At 50.9% G+C, this 16,845-nt stretch overlaps 1 protein-coding gene and 1 long non-coding RNA gene across 8 annotated transcripts in view; one reads left to right on the top strand and one right to left on the bottom strand.

The window, feature by feature from the left end:
* Positions 1–68: 68 nt before the first annotated feature.
* LOC140844308 (uncharacterized) lies at positions 69–5,383 on the bottom strand. The gene is made up of 3 exons (XR_012122463.1): positions 5,250–5,383; positions 3,512–3,649; positions 69–1,400 (listed from the first exon to the last, which is right to left on the bottom strand). It is a non-coding gene; the product is annotated as an uncharacterized lncRNA (long non-coding RNA).
* A 2,719-nt stretch (positions 5,384–8,102) lies between these two features.
* Positions 8,103–16,845, top strand: part of ATP2B4 (ATPase plasma membrane Ca2+ transporting 4) — an 83,058-nt gene continuing 74,315 nt past the window's right edge. For 2 of the 7 annotated variants that reach the window (XM_017680153.3, XM_017680155.3), the window contains exon 1: positions 8,104–8,507. The gene's annotated coding sequence lies outside the window, so the exon portion shown is untranslated. Of the gene's footprint in view, positions 8,508–9,239; positions 9,379–9,914; positions 10,101–16,845 lie in introns of those variants that run through there. The other 5 variants (XM_017680152.3, XM_017680154.3, XM_017680156.3 and 2 more) reach the window with 4 other exon arrangements.

The following is a 16,845-nucleotide window of genomic DNA, read 5'->3' as shown; positions in this document are numbered from 1 at the left end:
ATTTGAAACTTAACGAGCACTTAAGGCATTGCCCACACTCTAAATAGGATTAAAATGTTAAGTTAAAAGTCATCCCTTGTTTCCTCTCCACACTCCCTTCCTCAGCTCTGCTGAGCACAGCCATCAACCAAACGCTATTTTTAAATGGCACTAATTTGCTGTATACTGAAACAAATGAGAGACAAATATTTTGTTAGGAAAACCAATCACACACCAAACGAGTTAAAAGAAAACAAAAAAAACCTAGTTAATGAATTCAAAGTGAAATTAAAACCAAACCACTGTAGCTTCCGAAAAACAATGGTACCAGAATGAAATTGGAACAGCAAAACTGGCTCCCAAGTAAATCAAACTGATTCCGCATATCATCAGAGGCCCTGGATCCAAAAATCCTTCTGGCCCTCCCCTCTGCTGGTTCTGGCTTTCCTGGTAGGTTCTCCCCATTTCACAGTGTGCCCCCAACATCCCTGGTGGTGTGAAGACGAGGAGACATCGGCGGCTCTCCTTCCCTCCGGGACGGTGCTGCCCACACCCAGGCTTCTCCGCAGACACACCTCCGCTGCTCGGCTCAAAGGCCCTCCTGCCCTAGCCGTCCTCTGCCTGAAATCCCGGAATAAAATGGAATCCTTGGCACTGAACCTTGTGATTGCCACCATCGGGGCATGAAACGGGCCACACAACAAAACGCCACAAACCCAGAAGCTGAGCCACAAAGACCTCTGACAGGTCGGTGGTCCTCAGACAGCTCCTCACAGCCCGCAGAGGAGTCCCTCGATTTCATTCTGTTCTGCATGGTTGCTGATTCAGATGCCACGCTTTCTAATGAGCTCAGGAAAGGTGGTCCCATGCAGGCCTCTCCACAGGAATCCCAGGAAGTGGGAAAAATGAAATGGTTGCTTGTCGAGTGTAGATGACCACCCACTCAGCAGGGGGTGAGCTGGAAGCTGGGCCTCCTGTGGAGGGCCCACCCCATTGCCTGCAGTGGAAGAACAGCCCTGCTGTGATCTGCTCATAATACAGCCAGAACCATCCATCCTTGTCTTCCTCGGACCCTCCCAGCCACAGCCACTATTGTCTTCCAGGAGCCGAGTCCTCCCCATCTGCTACCCGAAGCTGGCCTTGGCACACGCTTGAGTGAGCTGTTGGGTTACAGGTGATTTTGGAAGGTGAACCTTGGCCATCTGGGCTCTTACGAGTAACAGGCTCCCTTTATCTCCTGTCATCAGGCCCAGACCAATTCCAAGGACTTCTACCTTGTTATCTCTGCTAGCACCCTCACCCCCCTCACCCTTGTCCCTGTGTTGACGTTCTCACCTTCTGGACTGCAGCTACATTAGTTTCCCAAGTGCTCTGTCTTCCTGGATCCAGTTTCCTCCCCATGAACAGCATGGACCAGGGTTCTGTATGATCAGGAGAAAGGGCATGGGGGCGGATGTCGCTTGGAGAAACCCCTCTGTTGACCCTGGCTTCAGCCATCAGCAGGCTGGCCCTGCAGGGGAGTGGCAGGGATACACTGGGAAGAATTTCAAAGACCAGCTGGACCCCCAACTCTGTGAATCCAGCCATGGAGCCTCCAGCCCATCTTCAGCTGACACTTCACTAGACTTTCTCTGGCTTTTTCGTCTGGACCTACATTTCAGACTTCATCGCACACTTTGTTTTGTTGGCGTCTATTTTATGTATCTCCACAACTAGATCAGAGGCTTCTAGAAAGACCAGGACTGTGTTATGTAAGTCATATAAAACTGCCCAGCATTGCACCGGGACAAATTATTCCTACCTGCCAGTTTGGTTACCAAAGTACCCTGCATGCATCTGCCACAGCCAGCTGCTAAACACAGACCCAAAGAGGCTACTCAGGGCCGCCCAGTCCTGCCCCAACCTGTCGCCCAGGTTCACTCTATTCTTTCGACCTCCTCGTTTATTACGCTTCCTGGTTCGCCCACCCCACCCCTGCCCAAACAGATTAAAGCATACTTTTGAAGGTTTTCTGAGATCTGCAAATACCATCTCCTTTCTAGAGTCTTCTAACACTCCTGTCAGAAATAATCATTTCCTGAAATTTCCATAGAAGTATTTTCATGCTTCATCTTTTAACACGTACTACCTAGTGTAGCATAAAGCACTCAATAAACATGTTTAAAAGAATAATGATAACCCCTTCTATTGTGGCTATTTGTGCTATGAATATATTGTTTTCCTCCACTAAACTATAAGCTTTATTACCTCTGTATAACTCATCGGCACCCAGTGTATGTAGAAACTGTATACATTCAAGAAATGCATGTTGAATTGAATAGTAGGTATTCAGTAAGGAATACAATGCATAAATAAAATGGCTGAAATGAGTGTACGTAAATGGTAGGGTTGGGAGGGAAAATCTTCCTCTCCCCTTCAAGGTTCTTCTAGCTGGCCTAAGATTATAATTGACAGTAGACAGATTAACAGGAGAAAATCAAATTTAACTATGTACTTACATTATGGGGCATCTACACAGATGTAAGATTCCAAAGACAGGCAAAATAAGGTCTATATGTTGTCCTGTCCGAAGGAGAAGGGAGTAGGGTCTGGGACTTCAAAGGGAAGGAGATCAAGTCACAGGAAGACAAAAAAGTAAATGGTTCAGTAAGCAAATGTTTGCTGGGCCACCCAGAAACAATGGGACACAGAGGGGAATTTTAACAAACTGACTTTGCTAAATTCCTCTCTGTTACCCCTAGTTCATATAATGGGGTTACCTAATGATTAGCTCTCTACCTGGAGCAGGTCCTCTATCTAAATTCTTTTTAGAAAGTTGGGTGGGGAGGTTATGTTTCTTCGAGTCTTTTTAAGCTTTGGTTGTTTTTAGCTCAAAATCATCTGATGTGAAAGTGACACATTTGGGGCTGGTCTGCACTTGGCCCTGATGGGGTTCAGAACTAGCCTCCCCAAGATGTGCCTCACTTTTGAACTAAAGACAAACAAGGCTCTGTGGACTCAAGAGAAGCTTCTACCCCTCCCTTAAGTACCTAGAAAAAAATCTAAATTGGGGTCTTTTCCAAAATAAGGGTTGTACATTTTGTCTGAGTGACCCATCTGCATGGCGGGGCAAACATCTAATATCCAAGCAGGTGCTCTTCTGATGCGTTGCCCTCCCCCTCGAAGCCCTAGCCTCTCTTCCATTCCCTAGCTCAGAACAGCATATGTACCTCATTTTACCTTCCTGTCTCATGTAGGTGGGGTTCCCGTATGTACAAAATTAAACTTGATTCTCCCCTATTAACCTGTCTCACGTTAATTCAGTATTTAGACTAGTGAGAAGACTCTTAAAGGGTAGAGGTAAATGTTCCTCCCCCACAGCACTGCATCTGGTACCAACTCAAAGGGTTTCTCTATTACTTTCTGTATTACTTGGTACAAGTGACCAAAAAACCCAGTTTCGTCTGGCTTATGCGTGAATAATGAGTCATGCAAGTAACACATTTGTAGGAACAGCAAGAACGCAATAGGACAAGAGGTATGGCTGACTCACATGCTGCCAGAGCTCACTCTTCAGTTTCTCTGCTTTTCTCTGCGTGAAAACTTTATTCTTCCGCCTGGCAGGCTTCCATGGTGCAGGGAACATGGCCCCTGATGACTTCCAGAGCCTCACTCCTCGCAGTGTCCATGGCTGGAGGGAATTGAGCCTTGTTCTATCTTTGGTCTTAAGTTCAGAAATCCCAGGAAAGGATGTAATTGGCTGAATTTGGTTTGGGTAGGGGTGGGACCTCTAATAAAATGCCAGTTCCCATCTTAACCATGAGGACAAAGACCACTTTAAAGAACTAGGTCTAGGAATGGGGAAGACGGTTACTGTTCTGCATAGACAAAACAGCAGGGAGAGAGATGTGGTTTGCATTCCAGGGAGGTGGGGAGAAAGGGCAACTCAAGGGGGAGTTCTCAGGAGGCCGGAGGAGCATATCCTGTTACAGCCTAGTGGGGAGACAAGGCTGACTGCATTTTCTTCAAGGGAGAGATGGGTGGGGACCAGGTCCACAGTGAAGGAAGCCCTGCCGAGACTGACCTGCCCTGGGGAGGCCCTGACGCCTGGCTGTGGAGAGCCACTCACCGTTAATGCAGCAGGGAATCCAAATCAAGAGGGGCTGGACTGAGAACCAAAAGGGGCCTGCCCAGCAGCCGGGGCAGCCAGAGGTGGACAGCAGCCCCACCAGTGACTTCCAACGGTGGGGGCAATGCCCTCCTTCTTGCCATAGTTGAGGAAAGGGTGCAACTTCACTTTCTTACATTTCGTGTTTATTTTTATGGGTAGATTTAATTTTATTTGTTCTAGACCTCAGGCCTGCTGCTGGAAGAAATAAGGCATCAGGACTTCTGGGTTTCCAGAACGTGCAGGCTTCAGTCTGCGGCTGGTGCTGCTGGTGCTGCTGGTGCCGCTGGCGAGATGGGGCGGCAGCCACGTCTGGAGTCACCCTGATCCTCCTAACACGTCCTCCTCTCCTGTCCACACGGGGACTGGGGGTTGGAATGGGGTGGAGGGTTCCTCTCGCCCCACAACCCTCTCCCGGGCAGCAGGAACACTGGGCTCAGAGGAGAGGGAGGACTTCCCTGACAGCTGCCACAGGAGCCACCCTCCCGGTCTGCCGGTGAGTCCAGCCAGCCGGAGCGGGGACAGACAGCGGAGCGCACCCCCTGCACAGCCTGTCTCCCCGGAAGCCAGGGAGCTTGAGGAGAGGGCCTCGCCTTTCAAACACTAACCAGCTGTGAACTGGCATCTTGTACCAGCCCCCACCTGCCAGGCTGCTAAAGTAGATTAGCGCTTTAGTGGGACCACACATTTGGCCTAAATTGTTACTCCCCCAAGACAAGTTTCCTGAACAGTTAGGCAATGCCTCCACTATAGTCACTGGAGACAAGCTTAAAATATACTTTAATACATTTAAAGCACCATTTCAGAGACTGGCTTCCTCATGATAAAGACGCAACTGACACTCATTAGGCACTAAAATGTCGCGTTGCTGCAATCCGGCAGGGAGCCTGGCAAGCCATTAAATCAGAAGCTCTGCTCAGCTGACTCCCTTCCTTCCATTCCCATGTCTTCCCCAGGGATTGATCTGGGCTCCTGAAGCTGACATTTTGGTAGGACCTCCAAACTCTAACGAGGTACTATTTCTGTCTGTGCCACCAGCTGTATCGCTGAAGCGCCCAGCGGAGTGGAATGGGTGGGACCAGAGAAGTTGGGAAGGGGCGGGAGTAATAAGAACAAGTCTCACCTCTGGTGTCCTCTATGTACCCAGGAGTGTGGGACCCGCAATCCCTAGGAAGGAAGAACTGCTGGAAAACAATCCAAGGACGGTTTCCACAGTGGGTGACCCAGAAGGCCCCTCCACACCCAGGCAGCCTTCCGTCAGCGGGTCGGGGCAGAGGAGGAGAGCCCAGCAAAGCCAGGAGCTGGTTTTCGCTTCGGTTCCCGAGACAGATGGTAACAGGCGGTCTCCAGCACCACGTCAGGATCTCTGAGTTCTGAGCGCAGCCCAGCCACTCCGAACAGGTTTCTTTTCTTTTTTTTTTTTTTGTCTGTTTTACTTTCCCTTGCTCAGAAATAGGATGTGGATGAGTTACTGAGAAATAGTAGGGTAGGATAATAGAGGAAAGAAAGGCCCCAAATGTTGGGAACTTGGGAAGGGCACTAGTAGGCAGAGAGAAACCATCCCCAGAGGTCTAATTTACAACTCTGTCTCTCCATGTGCATCTGATTCCTCCTTCTGGAGAGGACAGATGGCAGAGGACAGTGTGGTGAAACTGAGGTGGGGCAGGGACATGCGACAAGCATTATGATTAATTTTTCCTGCCTACGATGAAAAATGCCAAGATATAAACAGTATAGTAAGAACAGGAGGGACTCCATCTTAAAGCTCTGATTCCAGTTTAAAACCCAGGGAGTTAGAAGGGGATTCCTAACATTTTATGGTATTGACCCTGTCTTAAGGCAGGATAAGCAGTCCTAAATGGTATGTCCCCACTGCTTGAGGGTCACCACTATCTTGAAGAAGAACAGGATCAAGAAATTCCTTGTGTTAAGTTTATTTTACAGAATATCTAGAGGACTATGGATGATGACACCATGTTTCTCCCTGGAGACAGACATCATGAGACCACATGTCAAGCTTATGCCCCCCCGGGCCCTTTACTCCATTCTTGAAATCCATAAAAGACAGAATCCTAAGCCTTTAAGCACAGCTCCTCTCTGAGGTTGCCCTCATTCCCCTTTCTTTGAGTGTGTACTTTACCTTAAATAAAGACTACCCACTGCTCAACATTGCATTTTGTCTCTGCTCTCCAAGGTAAGTCTTTGTCATTTTGCTATTTCATTCAATATTCTAGAAGTAAGAACTAGTCTCTCTCTCTCTGGTCTTCTTCAGACAAGTAGGGAAGGGCTACTGAGATCTCTGATTTGAGCTTGCAAGTTCCTGTCGCCTGGGTGACCTGGAGGAGACTGACCACAGCTGTACGGTCATGCTTTTTAGCAGCCTGCCCAAAAATCTTGCTATGCTTCAGGGAGTTCTCAGAACATACTCTTACTCCATCCAGTGCTCTGTGGCACCCCCAAATCCTGGGGTGGTAGGGGCTTAGATCCCATACCCACAGATTCAAGGGGACACTGGGCACCTGATGACTGGCTTCAGGAGTTGGCAAGCATCTGCCCTGTGCCGAGTAGTTCAGTGAGCCTCCCTTTCCTCCCTCTGCTCTTCCTTGCGCTCTGCTGCCTGCACGGCTGCTGCCAGTCACTACCGCTCCCGCTTTAATGAATTCCTTCCTTGCCTGCACTCATCCGACCTGTTTGTGAATTCTTTCTCCATCAGAGTCAAGAACCCTCCCCTGTCCAGGCTGAGGTTTCACCTAGTGCACAGGGACAGACCTCCCCAGACGCAGCTGCCTGACAACAAAATCAAGGGATCAAAGAGGCTTCTTCCCAACCCCTTGAGCTGGTAAGTCACCTCTCTCACAGCATAGTTTACAGCTGTAAGCTGTCAGGTGTAGGTTAGCCTGCCTTCCACACGCATATGAACGTGAGTGTGTGTGCTGAGGTAGGTGTGGGAATACATCAGTCAATGAAGATCTGTTGTGTGAACCAGTTGATGTTACATGTTTGTACTTGAAAGCCACAAGCTTTTAGGCAAAATCTATGGGTGGCACTGTTGCCCAATGCTCATGGGTGTGTGGCTGCGGGGGTGTGACTAACAACTTATAGGCTGTGTATAAGTACATGGATGGTTGAGTGTCTGCAAATTAAAGTAGAAACGTGTGCTGGGGGGTGTGATACAAGTGCAGGAAAGTACCCAGGCTTTGGAATCAGTCTGACTTGGCTTTACATCCTGGCTGTCATCAACCAGATGTGTAACCTTGGGCTGCCTTGGGTCCTCAATTTCCTCAACTCTGAAATGAGGATGACAAAAATAAGTACCTTTCAAGACAGCCATCAATGTACTGTGTAGACAAAGCTTTTGGTGCCATAACCCATTCACAGTAGGACTCAAAAGAAGGCAGCTATTGTCCTGCAGTATGGATGTGCCTCTAGTGGGTATAGAGGCAAGAGAGAGCATAATGTGACCAGGACTGTGTGCGTGTGAAATCTGGGTGAGGAGGTGTGTGCTAAGGTCTGTGTTTAAGCAAAGCTGTGTGTGCATGTGCATCCGAAGCAATTCCTTCTCTGGAAAGACGAGGCAGGAGAGTGGGAGCGGGTAGTACACGTTTCCACAGACACCTGGGGTGTCTGGGTTTCTGGGTCCTGGGTCTAAGCGAATAAGAGGTTGAAAGGCCCGTAGGAGCTGCAGGAAGCCAACCGCTTGCAGAAGCTTCCTTTTTCCCTCCACCCAGCAACGGTTGAACACCGCCACCCACATCCACTCCCCACCTCCACCCTCCACCCCACTCTCCTTTCAACCAGCCAGCGTAAGGGCGGGGAGGAACCCGAGGGCAGAGAGGATTTCCCCATTCCTCCTTAAGGCAAACCAGGAAGCAGCCGCCGCTCGAAGTCGAGCCACCTTAACTGCAGAGAACTGGCCTGGCCTCTCGCCAAGGCCCGCCTCCGTCCCGGCTCTGGCTCCTCCCCCTTCTCCGCCCGCTCTGCTCCGGGGGAGCTGATGAGCAAGTCCGGCCCGACTTGGCTGGAGCTGTTGCCATGACAAGCATTTTCTTAGGAAAGCTCTGCTGTTGAGACGTCCAAACCTGGGGGTGGGGGGACGAACTTCCTGGGGAATCACCCCTCGGAGGAGCGGGAGGCCAGAGACACCCACCCAGCTTCCCTGCACCCATTTTCTTCCAGGAACCTTCCCACTGCGAGGGCCGGGGGTGGACACCCAGCCCACTCCCTGGCCTTAGCCGGAAAGGCAAGAGAGCAAAGCCAGCATCTCTAGCGTGGTCGCCACTTTGGGGAGACCGGTGAGGGGTCACCCCCGCCCTATCCTGTCCATGGAAACCCGGAGGGAGAGTCTCGCTTGGAGAAGCCCGGATCTTTGCTAGAAAGAGAGGTAGGCTTGCAGAGAATGTATTGACTTGCGATTTGCAAACTTTCTTTCCCATCAATGGCTTCTAAACTCCGTGAATTTCCTCTTCCTAGACTATTTCTTGCGACTGGGTTTAGGTTTTGTGTGTGTGTATGTGGCTGCGCGCGCGCGCGCGCGTGCACGGATTTGTCAAATACTGTATTTCTTTCCTAGACTCCGTTCTGAGAAACCATATAATCAAACAAGTGATTTCTTTCTCTTTTTCCTAGTTTTTGTCATTCCTGGGCCGTGGGGGTGGGGAAATGGAGGGACCGTCTTTTTCACACCCCAATTGAGCCTTTGGAAAAAGCATTTATTACCCCCCTACCTCCACCCCAATCCATTCCTGCCTCCCCCCCCCTCCTTGGCTTGGGAATGAGACGCAGAATGGAAAACTGTTGCAAAAATATTTTCCGCGTCTGTTCCCTTTCTTGAAAGCCCCAAAGAGAGATGGGGGAAAAAAAAAAGAGTAAGAAATCTTCAAAAGGAAGGAAAGGCGGCCAAGGGGACGGAGAGAGGGGCTCGCGGGGGGCGGGGTGGAGGTGGGAGCGGGAGACGTTGGGGGTGGGGAAGGGGAGCGCCCAAATCACATTTTTTTTGGTTTGTAGAGGAACCTCAGCAGTTTCTCTCTGCGGCTTGCAAAACATCCTCAGACTTTCACGTCTATAATTAGCTGTGGAAAAAGCTGGGAGTTCCCTCGCACCGCTGTTGTTTGAGTGTGTGCGGAGCGTCAAGAACCAACTGTATGAGTGTCTCTGAGGGCACCGCCCCGTACATCTCTGGTCCCAAAGGGGAGAGAGGAGAAGGGGGTGTAATTGGAAAGTTTGCAGTTTCAAGGCTGGCGACGGTGGGGTTGGTGAGTGTTTGGCGGCTGGGGCTTGATCCCAGGCATCCTTGGGAGGGTCCCTGAGCTCCTGCGGCCACTGCGTTGTCAGGCTGGAGAGCTAGACAGTAGGGCTGGGATTGTCCCTCACGCTCATTCACAGACTTGGGTCGCTCCGGGGGTGGAGGAGGCCGCTGGCATCTCCGGGGGCGAGTGGGGTCTCACCCCCACCTCAGCCCCCCTGAAGGATTCCCCGCTCTTCCTGGGCGGGTTAGGAGGACGCAGGAGTGGTCACCACATCCTGGGGGCGAGGCGGCGTACTGTCCGCCTGAGGCCCCTCCCCCAGGCATTCCTGCTGGACTTACAGTAACTTGCAGACGCGCAGCCGGCTGGCCTAGTGGGGGGTATGTCAGATGAAGAAATAGGAGGGCCCTCGACTAACGCTGCTGGGGGAAGGGAAGTAAGATCCCATCTACCTCGCCAGCTCCTCCTTTGGGTGGGGTGCCTGGCAGGGAGCAGTAAGATCCTTCCCCCCCAGCCCTTCCCCAGGGCTGCCCCTCCTTCCTATTTGGAGGCCCCCCTTCAGTCCTCTTAGCTCTGGGCCTCTGACCCAGAGCCACCCTCGGCTGGGACTGGCCATGGCAGGGGTCAGGAGAGAGGCGGTGGCCCCTATGGCTAGTGAGCTGGTTCCCTCGTTGGCCCGGGGTCGTGGCATGCAGCGCTGGCTCCGGGAGGGTGGAAAGGTGCCCTGCGAGGTAGGTCTCGGACCTGACGCGGACAGATCTGAAGGGCTCAAGCCATGGGGTAGGGGCGGGATGCACCTGCCCTCTGCTCCCGCTAGTTTGGTTGGAGGGGTGGTAAAGGCAAGAGCTTAGAAACTGGAAAGAAGGAAGTAAGGACTTGGAGGAGCGCTTCAGGGAGAGCCGGGGAACAACAGGAGCCAGTTTTCGTTTTGAGGAGCTGAATGATTGATCTGAGTGTACCCCAAGGCCATACAGTTCCCCTCTCCCTGTCTTATGATGGGGAAGGGCAGGGGACCCAGGACAGGATCCATGCCCTTGTTCTGTAATCAGTGGGGAGGTGAGCTCATATATTTGCTCCTGCTGGTGGGGAGCCCCATCCTCCCAGTCACCATCTTGCTGAGGTGCAACCCCGAAATAACGCCGCTCCCCGGGCCCCCCGCACCCTCCCATCTTGGGGACCCACAATCCCACCTCCTGCACCCGGGCCAACTATTCTGTGTTCTAACTCGGCATAGAGTCTGGTGGGTTCAGGGTGGGCTTCTCCAGGAGGAGACCGCCTACTGAACGCACACCGAGGGGCCCGCTCCCGTACCCTTGACCCACGGGCTGGGGGAGGCCGGGCTGCCTTCCCGCAGCCCAGCCCTTCCCGGGGGGCTGCAGGGCGGGATCGGTGCCGCAGCCTGCCCCTACCCCCCTCGGCCGCAGCGGCCTGCGGCCCCGCCCCGTCGCAGCCTCCCCCGCGGCCCTCCGCCCCCGGCTCTGGCTCCCTCCGAGGGCTCCGCGCTGGAGGCGCCCAGAGCCGGGAGCAGGCATCCTACCCCTGGGCCCTGCTGAGCCTCGGTTCCGGCGCCTTCCCGCCACCACCTCCGTGTCCCTGGCTGGATTCAAGGTCAAGGCTACGGCGCTCGTGTTTCTCCTGGGACTCCCAGCACCCAGCAGAGCGCCTGAGATGTTCTAAGGCAATTGGTCAACGTTCTTTGGAAGAAGGAAGTGGCATTTGGGGGGAGCCCGGGCATCAGCCGATCTGTTTCTAGCCTGCCCTGTTCACCGTGGGAAGCCTGCTCCCACAGCAATGGTGGGAGGGAGGGGCTGAGTCAGATTTCTATGGTATTCGGTGTCAGAAGAAAGTCGAAATGGGAGGGCCCAGTTAGGGGGCAGAATTAGAGCCCGTAGAGCTTGGCGCTAGGTGTGAAAGCTGGAGAACTAAGGTGGTGTAGAGGGGAAGGAGGAGGTGGTGATCCCGAGCTAGGATGTTGGGAAGCCTAACTCCTGCACCCGCACTGATTGGAGGGTCTTGAGAGGAGGAGGATGCCGGGTCTCCTGAGCCCAGCACTGACTCAGCTGCCACCCATCAGCAGTTCAAGCATTCCACAGGAAACTGCCTCTTACTCTAGAATTTAGCATCTCTCAGTAACATGCACGGGTCCCTTGCTCTTTTTTTTCTGTGCTCTGGCCTTGGACACAGTAGCCAAACACATGGATAAACCCTGTCCGTTTAGGGCATTCCAGACCCACCAAACTCTGGATGGGGAAAGGAAGATGTTCATTCCAGGCTTGAGTGTCCTTAAGAGGCATGTTAGGGTTAGGTTGACACAGGTGTTTGATTTAGCCTTGAAGAAGAATGCCCCACCCTGGGCCTCTCTGCCCTCCCTGGAGGAGCTCCTCTGCCTCTGACCTCTTCCGTCACACCTGCCCCTCAGACCGGCTCCCCTCCCAGCCCAGTTCCCTGCTCCCGGACCTGTGCTGATTTCCAGTGTCATCCCCAGTTGGTATTCGGTGGGTGGAAGGAAAGGGAGGGAGGAAAGACAAGGCCTCTGAGCCACAAGGAAACCACACACCTGGACCTCTGTCAGATTGGGGTGACATCCTGTCCCCGCTCATTTCCCCTTTCTGCAGAGTGGTTGTGGGATAAAGCAGGCCCTGGGGCTGGAGTCCCAAAGGCCTGTGTGCAATGTTTTGTACTCAGCTTCCTCTCCCAGTATCTCTCTTTGTCTCCTCTTTCCTCTTTCCTTTGTATGAACCATTCTTGTTCCACTGACTTATTTCCTCTGCACATGTTTAAACACATGGCAGGGACTTTCGACTTCTGCCCCTACCTTAGGCCAGTCCTCTGTGTTCGGCCCACGTGAGCGTGGGTTGAGGACGGAAATGAGGCAGGATCTAGTTAGAACCAGAGCCAAGGGCTCCCAGCCAGGGGAGGAGCTCTTGGAGACCATTTGTGTTGGCGTGGTGCAGAGGCCAAAGGAGATGAGACATAGGTGTCAAGGGGGGAGAGTCCTCTTCTCTTCCGCCCTGCGTCGCTCTAGTTCCTCTCTGGCTGAAGTCTTCAGCCTCATCGCTTCTCTCTGCTCTGGTTTCCCAAGTACGGTACGGAAATCCCTGGGATAAGTCAGGAAGGTAAAGCGGCGTGGAATCATTGAGACCCCCTTGCTGTTGCCTTCCTGCCAGATCACTAGGACAAAGGGAGCTTCAGCTGGTGTGTTCATTGGTAGGGAGGCCAAGGTCTTTTGGGTAGGCTCAGCGAATCTCTTAGAACACTTGTTAGCGAGATCCACCTAGGTTGCCAATGTAATGCCAGGAGTGCAAACCAATACAACCCCTATGGAGGGGGAGTCGGCAACATCTAACAGAACAACATATGCATTTACTCTGGAGTTCTGCTCTAGGAATCTATCCAGAAAATGCACATTCACAAGTAAAAAAGATGTGCACCCGCTGATTCTTTGAGGCATATTTGTAATAGGAAAAGAGATCACTGGAAACTCAGTGTCTATTCATTCGTACTGGATTGGTTGATTGGTTGACTGAACAATGGTACATCCACACAGTAGAATACCATGCAGCCAAAATGAAATAAGAGCCCTATGAAGTGATTTCTAGGATATGTTAAGAGAAGAACGTAAGATACAAAAGAGTACATGTAACATACCACCTTTGGGTTGAGAAAACAGGAGAAATAAGAATATTTTTTGCCAACACACATAATACAAACACACACAGGAAAGATAAACCAGAAATTAACCTAAGTGGGTGGGGACAGGGTAAAAGAGACAGAAATGGAAATGAATAACCTTTCAGAGATTGTGATTTTTGAACCAGCTAAATATTTTACATATTCACAAATTAAATTAGATCCAGAAGCAAAGCCTAAGCCCAACCACAACAGACACTGATCTTGACAATCACTTTAATTACTAACAAAAAAAAAAGAATTAATTCAAGTAACTGTTGAGTTTAATGGCCTGGCTCTACATCCTTAGTGGAATGTATATTCTAAGGATAAAAAGAATGACAAAGCTATCTTGGGCTTTACTTTGTAGGTATGTTACTGGTCATGGTATCGGTATCATAAACTGGAAACTTTTCTGTTTGTTGTAGGATAGGTCAAAAGAGTAACTATGTTGATATTTCTGAAAATCAGGGTTTTATTATGGAAGAGGAGAGATAAAACTTTGGAATTGGAGAGGCTGAGGCAGAACCCTGTGATTCTTTACATATCTCCTAAGTCTGTCCATGGGAAGAGTCTGGAAGCAGGGCTACTCAGTAGCCCTGAATGCACCTAATGCCTTTTATTCCTAAATACCGCTTCTCACTAAAAGAAAGCAGTGCTCCTGGGAGAAATGGCTGCTTCCACATCTGGGATGGGGAGTTACAGGTGAATCATGCTCGCGCCAGAAAGCTAGGCCAGGCACATGACCAAAGGACACACGAGTTGGCTTCCAGGGGCTCCCACTGGGCAAATTTGGGACACCCTGAGCATCAACAAAACTAAAAGTAAATAGATTATAAGATACTGAATGAAAGACTCCATGAGTTCATTCTGACAGTTAAAATGGAGCAGGGAGGGGAAAACTCTTTACAGATAAATGCCAAGAATGAAATGTGGAAGTAACAGCAGCACTTTACATGTACCAGTTTGCAGCCCCCCAATATAATAGCTTTTTCAGTTTAGGTTTACTAATGGATCCTAAAACCACTGGGTGAAAGGCTGATCTCAGTGTATCACCTCCTTGCAAAAGCAAAATCCTGTCTTAACGATGGGGAGATTCAGCCCTGAGCGCCTTAACCAAGTAACCACACACCAGCAGCAGTGGGACACCTGGCATTACTTCCTCCTGATGCGCCGGAAGAAGTATTGATCCTGAACCTAAAAATGGGGAGACAAAAGACGAACCTAGAATGTGAGCCTGCAGAAAAGTAAATGTCATTAGAAAAACATTATAACTTGTGTTTGGGGACAAGGGGCAGGAGACAGAAGCCAGTCTAGATTTAAAGAAACTAAAAAGATGTTATTATAGCCGAATGCAATGCATAAACCTTCACTGGATCTTGTGTCAATAAAAATCCAAAAAGACAGCCTGGGCCAATTAGGAAATTTTTTAATATAGATATTAGGTGATATGTATTTCTGTTAATTTTTTAAGGTGTGGTAATGGTTTTGCAGGAGATTATCCTTATTCTTAGGGATTATGAAAAAGTACTTAGGGCCAAAGTGTCTGCAAGTGATTTTAAAATGGTTCAGCAAAAAACGTGTGTGTGTGTATGTATATGTTGAGAAAGGGCATACAAAATGTTAACAGTTGGTGCATCTAAGTGAAGGGTCTGGAGTTGTTTATTGTACTGTTTTTCCAACATTTCAGGTTTGAAATTTCCCTTAATGCTAAGCTGCAGGGAGAAGTCAGCGCCAGAAAGGGCTCCTAGATTCCTGGGCTCCTCTAACTCATCTGCCAAATTCCTGTACAGCAGAAACATCAGTTCTAAGCTCCCTCTTCCCCACCGGCTTGCAGAGGGAGCCAGGGATCTTCCTGACAGCCTGATTTCCCCAGAGATTCTTCCTTCCCACCCCCCTGCCATCAACCCAGGCTTCTCCCCACCCCCCGTGGGAGCAGCTAGGCCATGATGGGTGGGCCAGCTGGGTCCGGGGCAACAGGTGGGAGGCAGGCACTTCCCCACCATGCCGTGGGCCAGTGGATGAAGCCTGGGGCCTGAGGGCTTCCGGAATCACCCACCTACCTTTCAAGGAGGGGTCCAGATGTAAGAGGAGAAACTCACCAACAGCCCAGAGGTTGTGACCAGCCTTTCACATCCCTTCTGAATTCTATAATTAGGTGATTCTGAGAGAACCAGCTGTGCCCCCTGAGCCTTCATGCCTGGGCTAAGCAAGGCCTTCTAGGCGCCCCCCACTCCCGCCCCTGCCATGTCCTTATTGGACATTGCATCCTGGCTGTACCATCAGTGACCCAAATCACCATGCTGCCCACCCCCGCCTTGGCAGCCTGGTCCCAGCTCTGGAGAGAGAGATCAGATTTCTAGGACTGTTCTAGTGCACGTCTCTCTCTTCTCCCTGGAAACTGTGGGGCTCTGCCTGGTGTGACTAGGGAGGGCCCTTGTCATATAGCAGAGGGTTATTGATCCGTCTGTCAATTCCCCTCTGTCTTGCTAGGGAGCCTGAAAGAGCAGGAGCCAGGAAGTTGGAAGGAGGCAGACAGGGAGGAGTTTGTTCCTGTGTGCCGCCAGGCCTGCCAGAAGAGCACAGGACTAGGAGTCAGAAAACTGGTGATCTGGGTTCTGGCGTGCTGTGTGACCTTGACCCAAGCAGGTGATGTCTCTGGGCTTTTTGTCTCCCCCACTGTGAAATGAAACAGACAGGCATTTCTGATTCAAGACTCTCCTCTTCTGCAAAGGAGCAAAACTCAATGTCCAAGCCAAACCCTTTTTATCATAGAGTCCAGCACAATGTAGCAGCTTGTAGCTAAGTTCTATCCTTTTGCCCAGGATGACCAAAGGTCAGGAAATCTAAAGGAATCTGTCTCAAGCCACCCTTGAGGTCTGGGAGTAGGACAGTTCCTAAACCTCCCCATCTCACCTACGTGGAAGTTGAACTAAGAAGTACCTATTCAACACCTTCCAAGCCCACCATTCTGCTATATCCTAAGCTAGAAACCAAGAAAGATTGGCTAGACATACAGAGGGTCCAAGCCTTCAGGACACTTACTGTCTACAAGGGAACATGATTCCCCCCAGATAGTTATTAGATGAAATCATATGCAATTGTCAATATTCAACCACTATTGACCTACAGAAGGCAATTTCATACTGTTCAACCTAAAATTAATACTATTAGACATTGGAAATCAGTGACTACAGTCGGCGCTGTGGGATGAAGTGAGGTTTTCCTCTGAACCATGGGTTGGGTTTGGAGAAATTGGGTAAAGCAGCCAGCTTCTAGGCCAGCCTGCCCTCCCTGTCAGTCCAGACTTTTGGCCCTGGAGGTAGACATGTAGGCCAAGCCCTTGTCCAGACCCTAGTCAGGATTCTGGCATTAGCCTTCCTGGTGGCTAGGAGAGTGCTGTCCATCTCTAGTCCACTGTCCTGGGCCTGGGGTGCCCTGCTTTATAGCTTGGGAGTGGAGGATGGAAGAAACTAGAAAGAAGGAAATAGGAAATATCCACGCTCTGCTGTCCCCCATCTAGTGGCAGACGGGTGGGAACACAGGCTTGAAGCCTCAGCTGGCGCAGGGACACGTGACCTAGCGCTGCTCCAGCTGAATGGGCCTCGGTGGGAATGTGAGGACCAGAATTTGGCAGGGCTTACCTGGAAGTTATTCTTGGAGGAGGTGATTGCTGAACAGGACTTGAATGAGGAGAGAGGATAGATCTGATGGAGGAGAGGATGGGAGAGCGGGGGTGGGTTGGGAGGAAGAGCCCAGGGGCTGCATCCAGCTGAGGACGCAGCATCATGGAGTCACGTGCTCTGG

Source organism: Manis javanica, chromosome 11, assembly GCF_040802235.1.
Source record: "Manis javanica isolate MJ-LG chromosome 11, MJ_LKY, whole genome shotgun sequence".
In the NCBI taxonomy this organism is placed as follows: Eukaryota; Metazoa; Chordata; class Mammalia; order Pholidota; family Manidae; genus Manis; species Manis javanica.
Note: the sequence above shows the minus strand (reverse complement) of the source record. Positions and strands in the feature narration are given on the sequence as shown.